At 38.4% G+C, this 12,482-nt stretch overlaps 2 pseudogenes; one reads left to right on the forward strand and one right to left on the reverse strand.

The window, feature by feature from the left end:
• Positions 1–6,242: 6,242 nt before the first annotated feature.
• Positions 6,243–8,101, forward strand: LOC148905658 (uncharacterized; annotated as a pseudogene).
• A 152-nt stretch (positions 8,102–8,253) lies between these two features.
• On the reverse strand, positions 8,254–10,092 carry LOC148905659 (uncharacterized; annotated as a pseudogene).
• Positions 10,093–12,482: the final 2,390 nt, after the last annotated feature.

The following is a 12,482-nucleotide window of genomic DNA, read 5'->3' on the forward strand; positions in this document are numbered from 1 at the left end:
CTTTAAATTGGGGGTTAAAATATAGGAAAGTCTTCCATAGGAAAGCCATTACAGTGCGACTACACATTAACCAAGGCCACCCAAATAAATTTTAAATCTACCTCACAAATCACAATTTCTAACGCTACATAACAGATGAATAAGTGAATTCTGGGTTTAAACTGTTTCTTGTTCACTTCTGATAATACACACACACATGTATAAAGTAAAATATATGACTTTAGAGAGGAAAATGTGTAAAATCGTATCATTTAAATACTCAATTGTGTTTGGCGGCTAATTTGTCACGTACTAATTAGTTCAAATTAAGCACGTTTTTTTTTTTTGGTTATTCATAATGTTTTATTTTCCATATTGCCCTGCTAATTAGGAATTCGAGGCTTTATCTAGATGCATCGCTTAAAAGGCTATTGATGCATAATTAGCGCTCTATGAAGCTGCTTATTTTACTGCCCTCAAGAATATTACATTATATATACATATCATATTTTTATAATTTCTTACTTTACCGACTCTTTCATAAGTATTTTTACTATTGGATTATGACATCATACTCCAGAAATTTTCTGCTATCACTTGCGACAGGACATTGTTCTTAATCTTTAAGATTGGATCCTTATACCTGGAGCACTTTAAAATCATGGCCTCCTTTGTCGCTTTAAAGGTAAAGAAGCAGTTGTTATCGTTAGATGATGCAGCTCGCCCGATAAAATTATTTCATGGCGTTCTTTGGACTTCTTTAATATTCTAGATCGCTTCCCTCGTGCTGCCTGGATGAGTGAACAAGTGCATCGTGGCGTTAACCTTGAAAAACCTTTCCTTTCCTCTCCGTATACCGTTTATGCCACAAGTGGGTAAACATTCTAAGTATGTCTCCTTAATTGCAGGTCAGTGTGTAACAAAGCTATGATTATAAATGATGTTGCAGTAGTTGATGATGCAGTAGTTGAAACGATGTTGAACTCTAAGAAATTAGCGCTCAATAAATCAAAATAATAATGGTGATGATGATGATGATGATAATAAACCGGATTTTACCGTCCAGTTTCGTGCAAAAAAAATGGCGCACTTCTTTAGAGACTTCTTTAGATCCCTCTTCCATTTCGTTCCATTTCATATCAGTTGCTAGGAGCGCGCGTGTTACGAAGGGAGAATTAATTGCGCGCGCTATTTTTTTTTTTTTTTTTTTTTTTTTTGTCTTTTAAGATACGCTATATGATCTTAATTGCCTATTAAGCTACGATAGCTATCAGGCAATGTTCTTCCTCTGTCTCTATTAAAGAGAGCATATGATTCATTAGCAATCTTCCATGCCTCCAGCCATTTCCTCTGGTGCAATCGTTCTTCTTTATAAACTACAGAACTACCAAGCCAGTTAATGCCGTGGCCAGTCTTCATGGCGTACTCTGCTAGAGCTGACTTATCCGGACGGTTCAGTCTTAGAGCTGCTTGGTGTTCTTTTTCTCTGGTCTTAAGTGCTAGTTTCGTCTCACCGATGTACTTTAAAAACAATTAATTCTCCCTTCGTAACACGCGCGCTCCTAGCAACTGATACATTTAACTTTAGCACGCGCACATTGTTATGTTGCGTGTTTTCTTGTAAAATTGTCACAACCGTTTACCCTGATGAAGAGCAAGATGCTCGAAAGCTTGGCTTGATTTATAATTAAAAAGCTGATGAATCATAACTATCATGAATCTTAACTCGGCTTACAAACACTTATTGGATATATTTCTTTTCTTTTATTGTCTTGAAATAACTTAAAAACTTGCCAAAAAGCATCTATTTTAATATATCTGATCTTCTTAAACAGCCAAAACTAAGGAAAATAGTCAAAACGCAATTTATCTACCACGACGAAATGAACGAGTGATTTTAATAATGCGAAGTCCAAGATTTTAGTCAATTTGGTAAAAATGTCCGTATTCAATTGATTTAGATATGCCCAAGCGAACGTTTAGAAAAATGTCTTGGTGTAATCGCGCCTAAAGACGATTCGCCTCCTCCGTCCCTTCCTACCCTTCCCTCAAAGCGCTGCTACGCAGACTATCTAAACGTTCGCTTGGACATATCGAAATTTTAATTGAATGTCAACTTTTGGAGCTCTTGTAGCCTGGTTTTCCATGTTGTGTTCAAGAGAGGCATGCCTTAGTGGGTCGCCAAGGCTAAATTTTTCAGGGCTAAAGTGATGCTTTTCGCAAACTTTCATATATTTTGCTACGAAGTTGTCTTTAGGCGCGATTACGCGGAGCAATATTGCGCTGTTGTATCACCGTTGCGAGTCAACATGTAAGCTCGTGCTAAATAAGGGATGGACCATTAGAGACAGGCATTTTTGTTGCATGATATTTATTTTTTGGGGATCAATCCTTGCACGTTATTTTTTTGCGCACAGTTAGATATTTTCCTTCTAGCAGAAGATGTTGCACGATGCTTTTTGAGGTTTAAGTGCTTGCTCGATATTTTTGGGGAGATTTGATTTACGCAACCCCTATCAACTAACTAGTGGCCCGTCCTTAAGATTCCGCTTTATCAGGTGTTGTTTTGATAGATCCCTGAATACCTCTTGAATCGCGCATCTTGCAAAAAACCCACGAAATTGTAAAAAGCAAGACATTTTTACGAAATTAACTAAAATCTTGGATGTAATTGAAATACTCTTCAATAGAAAATTCTAATTTTTTAAATATTCATGAAGCCGCTATTTTGTTTCTAAAAATAGTAACAAAATGGCGGCTTCATGAACATTCAAAAAATCATATCTTTTAATTCCCATATCAGAAATAAAATTTGTTTGCATTTTTGAACTCGTCATGTGCAGTTCTTTCAAATGAGCTAGTTAGAATTTTCCATTGAGGAGTATTTCGATTTTCCGTTAAAATTGATGACGTCATTTTCCCGCCAAAAATGTCAAAATTTAAAAAAGTAAAACGACAGAGTTGTGAGATTTGTTAGACTCTTTAATGTTACCAAGTTTCAAGAAATTTTAATGGAACACAAAAAAGTTTTGCCTAAATGAAACATTTTTAAGCCCTTCTAGCCCGACGTGCATTTATTTTCCAAAGCATTTTCCTACATCGACATCTTGAGGGCAGATTTAAACATTTGAACATAACAAAAGCACAAGACAAGCACTATGCACGTGCAGAAACTCAATGCAAACGATCAAATAAATGAGATCATTGGGTGATATTTTTAGAATAGATTCTAAATATAGCATCAAAGTGTGCAGATGATGGGGCACGGGGATTCCTTCTCTTATTAGTTCAATTCTCATGGTTTGCATTATCAACACTCAATTTGCATAACCTTCAAAACAGTTCATATACCTTGCCAAACGCATCATAACATTGTATTTTATGGTGCCTTTTTCGCCTGGGCATATCTAAATTAATTGAATACGGACATTTTTACCAAATTAACAAAAATCTTGGACTTCGTATTATTAAAATCACTTGTTTTGAACTAAGTTGTTCATTTCGTCGTGGTAGGTAAATTGCGTTTTGACTATTTTCCTTTGTCTGGGCTGTTTAAGAAGATCAGATATATTAAAATAGATCCTTTCTGACAAGTTTTTAAGTTATTTCAAGACAATAAAAAAAAAGGAATATAGTTTTGAAAAATATCAACCTTTGATCAGTAGATTGAAGTAAAAAACTTAAGTAACCCGTTCTGGACTTGGGAGAAAAAAGCTTTTTAGTGAGGGGGGGGGGTTTGTCTTGATTTCGAAAAGCCGTCAAATGGGTATGAATACTTATTTTTCTCCTTTTTTCCCTTTTGCTTGACATTCAAAATTTTGCTTATTTTTGACACTAGAATGAATGTGAAAGTCAGGAAAAATAATAGTTTGTTCAAGCGTTTAATATTTTGCGAGCAGTGACGACTTAAATACGGGCAATTTTAAATTTAAAATAAATGCAAATTTAGCGATAATGGTGGTCCAGGATTTATGCGCTGTAAAGAAAATCATTTTGATGAATTTCGAGAAAATAAAGTCATTTTCATTACTTACTAGTAATTACCTTTCTATGGTAAAAGTTTGAGGGAAAACTGTTTTCTGCCTCTTAAACTTGCGATCGTTCCTCACGGAAAAGGTGTGAAGTTTGCTTCAAGTTGCTCTTTGAATATTAAAAAGAATATCAAATCTTTTTTTTTTTTTCTTTCTTTTTTTTTCTTTTTGCGATTCGGTACATCACATGCTCATTTATTTCATTATACTTATTATTATTATTTAATCTTACCAAAAGTTCTCTCACACAGGTCTTCATCTTGGGGAATGTTTTCTTTTTCTCGCTCTACTAGGTCGACCTGGCACGAACTGTCTTCAATCTTCTTCCCAGAAGATGTGCTAAGTAAATCCTTTCTTCTGGAACTAAAACACTGGGAATCGTATCAAGAGCTTCTATTCTAGTATTAGTCGAGGAAAGAGCCAATGCGAGTATTTGCTGCAAAACGACAATAACTGTTTTTGTATATTTGTTGTCACTTTTACGTAGTACGTCAATCGATTAGCGTGTCGAAAACAATGGTTTTATTGGGTTCGTATTCAAATAGTATACTTTTACGGAAAATTCCTCAGGTGTGAGAACTTGCTTATTTTCTTTAAACCACGTAGAGAGATTGTTGAATAAAACACTTGATATTCCTTTTGGACACGGTTTCAAAGGTACAGGTGGCATATTTTTGTTTTTATCGCGATTATCGCTACTAGTATTTTTGATTTTTCTAATTTTACGTGGCTGTTCATCTTTGCTTTTTTTCTACCAGAACTTTTTTCTTTTTCTTCCTAGGTGAATTTTTGTCATCTTGGGTTTTTCTACAGGATTTTTACATTTTTTTTCTTTTTGAAAAAGTTTGTGATAAAAACAAAAATTTAAATAACTCGCTCTTGGTTGGTCTTTAAATTCGCGGTGGCTATAGCAACCACGCGAAAATCTTCTTACCCTACCCTAGAGTTTCGATTTTGTAATATTGAAATCGAGGCGTGCAACCGACGGAGACTCAACCTCGTTCCCAGGGCCCTCTCGGCCCGACTCCAAAACAAAATGGCGGTCGTCGGGGAGAAGACCCAACCTCGTAGGGCCCTGGGAACGAGGTTGACGGAGACTAAACCCTAGTCAAACCAAGGGAGCACGGCAGACATAAATTTGTTGATTGGTCTTCCTTTGGTACATAATTTCATTGATTGGTCCTCCTGTGGTATAGATGCGCATGCGGTTACTTAAAAGTCGCGCGGGCTCATACGTAAACAATATGGCGGATGATAAATATTATATATGCCGCCATCTTCGATATTTACTTGAGCCCACGCTATTTTTCGCGGATAACCGTATTCGTCAGCATACGTCACTACCACAGGAAGACCAATCAACAAATTTATGTCTGCCATCTTGGACTAGGTAACCGCGCATACATGATAGCGAGGCTGGAGTTGAGTCGCGTCTTGGATTTGGTAGAAGTTTGTATAAATACTGTGAAGTTTTTCCTGGTTTATCTCAATTTTTTAAAAAATGGATGAAAGTTTATATCCCGAAGAAGCTTCTTCCGATTCTTTGAAGAGGAGAGGAAAGCACTGTGCGGCTTTTGGTTGCACGAACAGCTTTTACGGAGCAGACGGCAGGCCTACCGGTTACCATTTCTTTCGTTTCCCCATGGACATCCAGAGAAGAAACCGATGGTGCAATTTGATAAAGCGTATGCATGGAAAGGACGGGTTCTTCGTAACAAACAGCACTTATATTTGCTCTGAACATTTCAGAGAAGAACAAATTGACAAGAAATTGAGTGGTCGCTGGGATTTAAAGAAAGGTTTGTATGTACAATATTGCTTGTTACTTTGTTTATTACAGATGATAAAAGGAAGATGAGCCTGAAGTCTTAAAATGTTGACTATGTTTTTATATTTCGTTTCTCTCCCATAAAATTGAATGAAAGATCGTTTAATTTTAGTCCCAAAGCCTTTTGAACAAGAAATTTATTTCTACTCAGTATTGACTTTGTTATTAAACTTAATTTTAACACTCAAGCAAATAAACTGAATGCCATGTATTACTTTATTAGCAAATCTGATATATTTCTATTCGCTATCGTAATACCTTTATAAACAAAAAACAAAATAATACCTTTGTAAACAAAAAAATGTTGCAAGTTCAAACACACTATATATAGTAACTTGAAATAATAACGATCATTTTATCTTATTTTTTATACATATCTGTTACTATCTTACTTCAGGTGCAGAGCCATTTAAGTTTAGTTGGACTGAACAGAAAATGCAAAGAAAGCCACCTGCTAAAAGATCATATCCAGAAACAAACACGAAGCAAAAAGAAATGGCTCAAGAACTGAAAGAATTATCTTCAAGTAAAGAAGTTGTATCTTCTGTTGACAATGTGTCAGTTTCATTATGTTATGATTCAACTGAAAATATGCCGTCACCAACAACTGAATCAGAAATTTTAACTGAAACACCAACCACATCAGATACTATTGCTGATCTACAAAGACGGATGGAACTACTGCAAAGTGAATTAGCTGACTGTCAACAAAAACTAAATGAAGCTGAAAAAAGCAAATCAGTATTATTGGAACGTCAGTTTTCGCTTGAAAAAATCAAACAAGACACTGATGCAATCCTGTTCTATACTGGATTTCCCTGCTATGAAGCACTGATCAGTTTCTTCAACTTTATTGAGCCCAAACTTCTTAAGATGCAGTATTGGAAGGGGGACAGCAGATTAGTAAAAGACAGCCAAGACTATCAAGAGGATCAAAATAGAAAGAAACCTGGGCCTTCAAGAAAGCTATCTTACTTGGATGAGTTTCTACTAGTACTGATGAGACTCAAGGCTGGGCTTTTTGTCCAAGACCTTGCTGACAGATTTGGTATCAGCAAAGGCCTTGTTTCCAGGGTGTGCATTACATGGATAAATTTCCTTTACCTTGAGCTGAAAGGCATGTTCCCATTTCCTTCACAAGAACTGGTCAGAAAGAATATGCCAAAAGAGTTTGAACAATATGCAACCACTAGAATAATATTGGATTGTACAGAGATTTTTATTCAGCGACCTTCTGCAATGCTAGCACAGTCAGAGACCTGGTCTGACTATAAACATCACAATACTTGGAAATTGCTTGTGGGAGTAACTCCAAATGGCCAAGTGACATTCTTGTCTGACCTTTGGGGTGGATGGGTGTCTGACAAGCAAATTACAAAAGAAAGTGGTGTATTAGAGTTGCTAGAAGATGGTGACAATGTCATGGTTGACCGAGGATTTGACATCTTTGATCTTGTACCTGAAGGTGTCACTGTGAATATGCCACCATTTCTGGGTGGCAGACAGCTAAAGAAACAGAAGAAACAATAAGTATTGCTTCTGTTCGTATTCATGTTGAACGGGCAATAGGAAGAATGAAAACCTATCATATTTTAGATGGTACACTTCCAAACAAATTAAGCCCCTATGCAACGCAAATAGCCACAGTTTGTGGTTTATTAACAAACTTTCTGCCCCCTTTATTGCCTCCTGCTAATCTTGAACAGCCTGTTGACTAGAATCCTAGTTTCTTTTCCCAGGGTGACAGGTAGGAATTCTGTAAATATTTGAAGACTATCACTTATTAAATATGCACTTGGATAGAAATTGATGAAATTTGGAAATGTCAACTTTACATTTTTCCCCCATATGGCTGCAATAGCTGCTAAGCAAAAGTGAGCCTTAAAAATTATCAATTATTTCAATATCTTAATTGTGAGTATAGATGACCTTGTTTAATTTTAACCCTATTGCTCTTTAACTGTTTAAACCAAAATATCTTGGTGATAAAATGCTCTAAATAGAAAACTTTGTGAACAGTAGTTCTTAAAAGTCATCTATATTCATCATAGTCAGTAAACGTTTTACTGTTTTTCAAGCTGTATCTATTACAATTTTATTTGACTGATATTCATCATTACTAATTTCATCTATGAATATTAAGTTTCCAATTATGACCAATTTTTATCCAAGCATTTTTTAAGAGCTTGATATCATATTTAGCTATGAATTTTCATATTATATCACAAATGAGTGAGTTTTCAAGTATATATGTTTCCCAGTTTATTTTCTGGTTCATTTTCAAGTTTTTTCACCCAAGTATCATCATGATGTAGTTTTTATCATGGCTTTATCATATTAATGTGAAATCTAAATGTGAAATAGAAATAAATTATCATGAAATGGATTGTTATTCTAAGCTAGAATTCTAAATCCTTATACTTCCCTCTGTAATTTTAACTTCAAGCCACTTCTGTAACAGGTATACTCTCCATATGGATGCCAACCACCCTGTAGGTAAAGAGATTTTCCTCGCTGCACCCTCCTAGTTAGCAATTCAGGGAGAAAAGCCCTTCTGTAAAAATAAACAAGCTTTGGAAGGATATCATTATGCCATCTGCCCTTATCAAAATGGATATTTTCAATGAAAAGTGGCAAGTTTTCTCCAAAGTACACCACAAAAATGATTCCTTTCAAAGAGATGTTGGAGCAATACAGCTGACCTTGAATCTGGTAGTAGTAGTGGTGGTTCCTCGAGTCTCACAGCCCCATCAGTCAGATATTCCAAAAAGAAGTTTTTGGTTTTACATGCATCTTGCACTGTCATGCCTGCTTTGCTGAAAGGGCACTTGATCTCCATTCCCCACTTTTCATTTGTATTAATGTTGGTAACTATTCTGTCCAAACTAGCTCCAAGAAAAGGTTTGTTAATTGATAGTAGTAGTCCAACTTCCTCTACTTTGACTTCAACCCCATTCTTGCTCATTTCTGAAATGTATAGAGTCACAGCCTTATGCTCATTTTCAATACCATACTGAACAGCTTCTGTTGTAAAATTAGAATATAATATTGCTTTTATTTTCTTGGAGGGATCCACTTTGGTTTTTGCTGCCATACCAAAATTTGAGGCTGTCAGCACAGTTTTTCTTTTTTCAATCCACAGTTTGTTAAGGGACTGCCCCCTAGTCTGCCTTTCAGTTGCATCAATCACTTCCTGAGTAATGTTCAAACTTTGAACATGTACATCAATCATGCTCTTAAAGTGTTTTGTAGCTATATCATAGCTGTCATTGAAGGGAGTGGCCTGCAGTTGGCCATTCGTTTCATCTGCTGTAGACACTGTGGGACACCTTGATCTTATGTCATGAAAAAGAAAAAATGAGCTTGAAGGTAGACAATTTTGGAGATTTTCACAAAATATTTTGAATCTCTCTGCATCTAGAATACGCTGCTGTGGAGGTCGTGGATCAAACTTTATAATTTTGGGTTGTAGTCGAATGTTTTTCTTGCCAAATCTTATTTTTCGTATTAAGATTTTGTCCAGGGGCTTGGCTGCAACGCTATTGTTACGTGGGACGACCCACACAGATAAACGTGATGTACAAGATAAAGGTTCAGGGTGTTTCTGTAGGCCTCTCCTCGTAAAATCCTCAAGAGCAAACAATACACCCTCTACATGGTTGCATTTCCCCTTGCCCTTTAAACCAAGTCCAGCCGGACAGGTGCAAGTTGCACGCAAAACATCAAACTGAGATGAGAGCTCTATCAAAACTCTGTGCGGTGTCTTCTTCATCGATGGTAAAACAATTGCTTTTACATACCTCTTCCCTTCGTGTATTTTGCTTTCCAGCCTTTTAACATATCCTTCATAAAAAAATTGGTAAGATTTAAGTTTCTTGTAATTAGTGGCCTTAAGCACGATATGACGGTATTTACGAGTCGAAACCACCAGGTAATCGTATAGCTGAATAAACGTTAGTTCTGGGAGCTGACGCAGGTCTGTTGACCATCCAAGTGCGGATATTCTTTTCATAGTCTCTTCATACTTGAAATCGCCTGCGGTCTCTATGTTTTCCTGGCGAGATTTAGGTATCACGTCCCTCATGAGTAAAGCGTAAACTTTTAAAACTAAGTCCTCCTTAATACCGCCAGTTTCTTCTGAATTCGCTCTCAAAATTTCCCTCAGATCTTTTGCCTTTAGCTTTTGTATATCCTCTAATGTCGCATATTCCTTGTCTCGATATAATATCACCATTTTCGAAAAGAATTCGTAATAAAAATGCTTAGATTTGTCGAATGTTACCAAAAATGCTGGGGTTTTCCTTTTTATTTACATCAGCTGACTCAACTCCAGCCTCGCTATCATGTATGCGCGATTTCTTAGTCCAAGATGGCGCGACGACGCCCCAAGACGTGCTCCTAAATACAGGAATCCCTCATCCATTGTCTTCTAGTAATTTACATAAATCATATGGTATATCTACGGTATTAGACTGCACTACACTGCACTATACTACACTTGACTGCACTAAACTGCACTAGACTGCACTAGACTGCACTATACTGCACTATACTACACTTGACTGCACTAAATTGCACTAGGGTGTACTAGACTGCACTAGACTGCACTAGACTGCACTAGACTACACTAGACTACACTAGACTACACTAGACTGCACTAGACTGCACTAAGGTACACTAGACTGCACTAGACTGCACTAGACTGCACTAGACTACACTAGACTGCACTAGACTGCACTATACTACACTTGACTGCACTAAATTGCACTAGGGTGTACTAGACTGCACTAGACTGCACTAGACTACACAGAACTACACTAGACTACACTAGACTGCACTAAGGTACACTAGACTGCACTAGACTGCACTAGACTGCACTAGACTGCTCTAGACTGCACTAGACTGCACTAGACTGCACTAGACTGCACTAGACTGCACTAGACTGCACTAGACTGCACTAGACTGCACTAGACTGCACTAGACTGCACTAGACTGCACTAGACTGCACTAGACTGCACTAGACTGCACTAGACTGCACTAGACTGCACTAAGTTGCACTAAGGTACACTAGACTGCATCGGACTACATCATGCTGCATCAGACTGCATCAGCCTGCATCATACTGCATCAGACTACATCATTTGGAATCAGACTGCAACGGACTACATCATGCTGCATCAGACTTCATCATGCTGCATCGGACTGAGTCAAGCTGCATCAGCCTACATCATGTTGCATCACACTGCATCGGACTGTATCATCCTGCATCAGACTGCATCATGCTGCATCAGACTGCATCATCGTGCATCATGCTGCATCAGACTGCATCATGCTGCATCAGACTGCATCATGCTGCATCTTGCTGCATCTTGCTGCATCTTGCTGCATCATGCTGCATCAGACTGCACTAGACTGCACTAGACTGCACTAGACTGCACTAGACTGCACTAGACTGCACTAGACTGCACTAGACTGCATTAGACTGCACTAGACTGCACTAGACTGCACTAGACTGCACTAGACTGCACTAGACTGCACTAGACTGCACTAGACTGCACTAGACTGCACTAGACTGCACTAGACTGCACTAGACTGCACTAGACTGCACTAGACTGCACTAGACTGCACTAGACTGCACTAGACTGCACTAGACTGCACTAGACTGCACTAGACTGCACTAGACTGCACTAGACTGCACTAGACTGCACTAGACTGCACTAGACTGCACTAGACTGCACTAGACTGCACTAGACTGCACTAGACTGCACTAGACTGCACTAGACTGCACTAGACTGCACTAGACTGCACTAGACTGCACTAGACTGCACTAGACTGCACTAGACTGCACTAGACTGCACTAGACTGCACTAGACTGCACTAGACTGCACTAGACTGCACTAGACTGCACTAGACTGCACTAGACTGCACTAAGTTGCACTAAGGTACACTAGACTGCATCGGACTACATCATGCTGCATCAGACTGCATCAGCCTGCATCATACTGCATCAGACTACATCATGCTGAATCAGACTGCAACGGACTACATCATGCTGCATCAGACTTCATCATGCTGCATCGGACTGAGTCATGCTGCATCAGCCTACATCATGTTGAATCACACTGCATCGGACTGCATCATCCTGCATCAGACTGCATCATGCTGCATCAGACTGCATCATCGTGCATCATGCTGCATCAGACTGCATCATGCTGCATCAGACTGCATCATGCTGCATCTTGCTGCATCATGCTGCATCTTGCTGCATCTTGCTGCATCATGCTGCATCAGACTGCACTAGACTGCACTAGACTGCACTAGACTGCACTAGACTGCACTAGACTGCACTAGACTGCACTAGACTGCACTAGACTGCACTAGACTGCACTAGACTGCACTAGACTGAACTAGACTGCACTAGACTGCACTAGACGGCACTAAGGTACACTAGACTACACTAGACTGCACTAAGTTAGACTAGACTGCATCAGACGGCATCGGACTGCATCATGCTGCATCACACTGTATCATGCTGCTTCGGACTGCATCATGCTGCATCAGACTGCATCGGACTACATCATGCTGCATCAGACTGCATCATGCTGCATCATGCTGCATCAGACTACGTCATGTTGTATCAGAAA

Source organism: Actinia tenebrosa, unplaced genomic scaffold, assembly GCF_029948245.1.
Source record: "Actinia tenebrosa isolate PJP-AT-01 unplaced genomic scaffold, QUT_ActTen_1.0 PGA_scaffold7__59_contigs__length_16204524, whole genome shotgun sequence".
NCBI lineage: Eukaryota > Metazoa > Cnidaria > Anthozoa > Actiniaria > Actiniidae > Actinia > Actinia tenebrosa.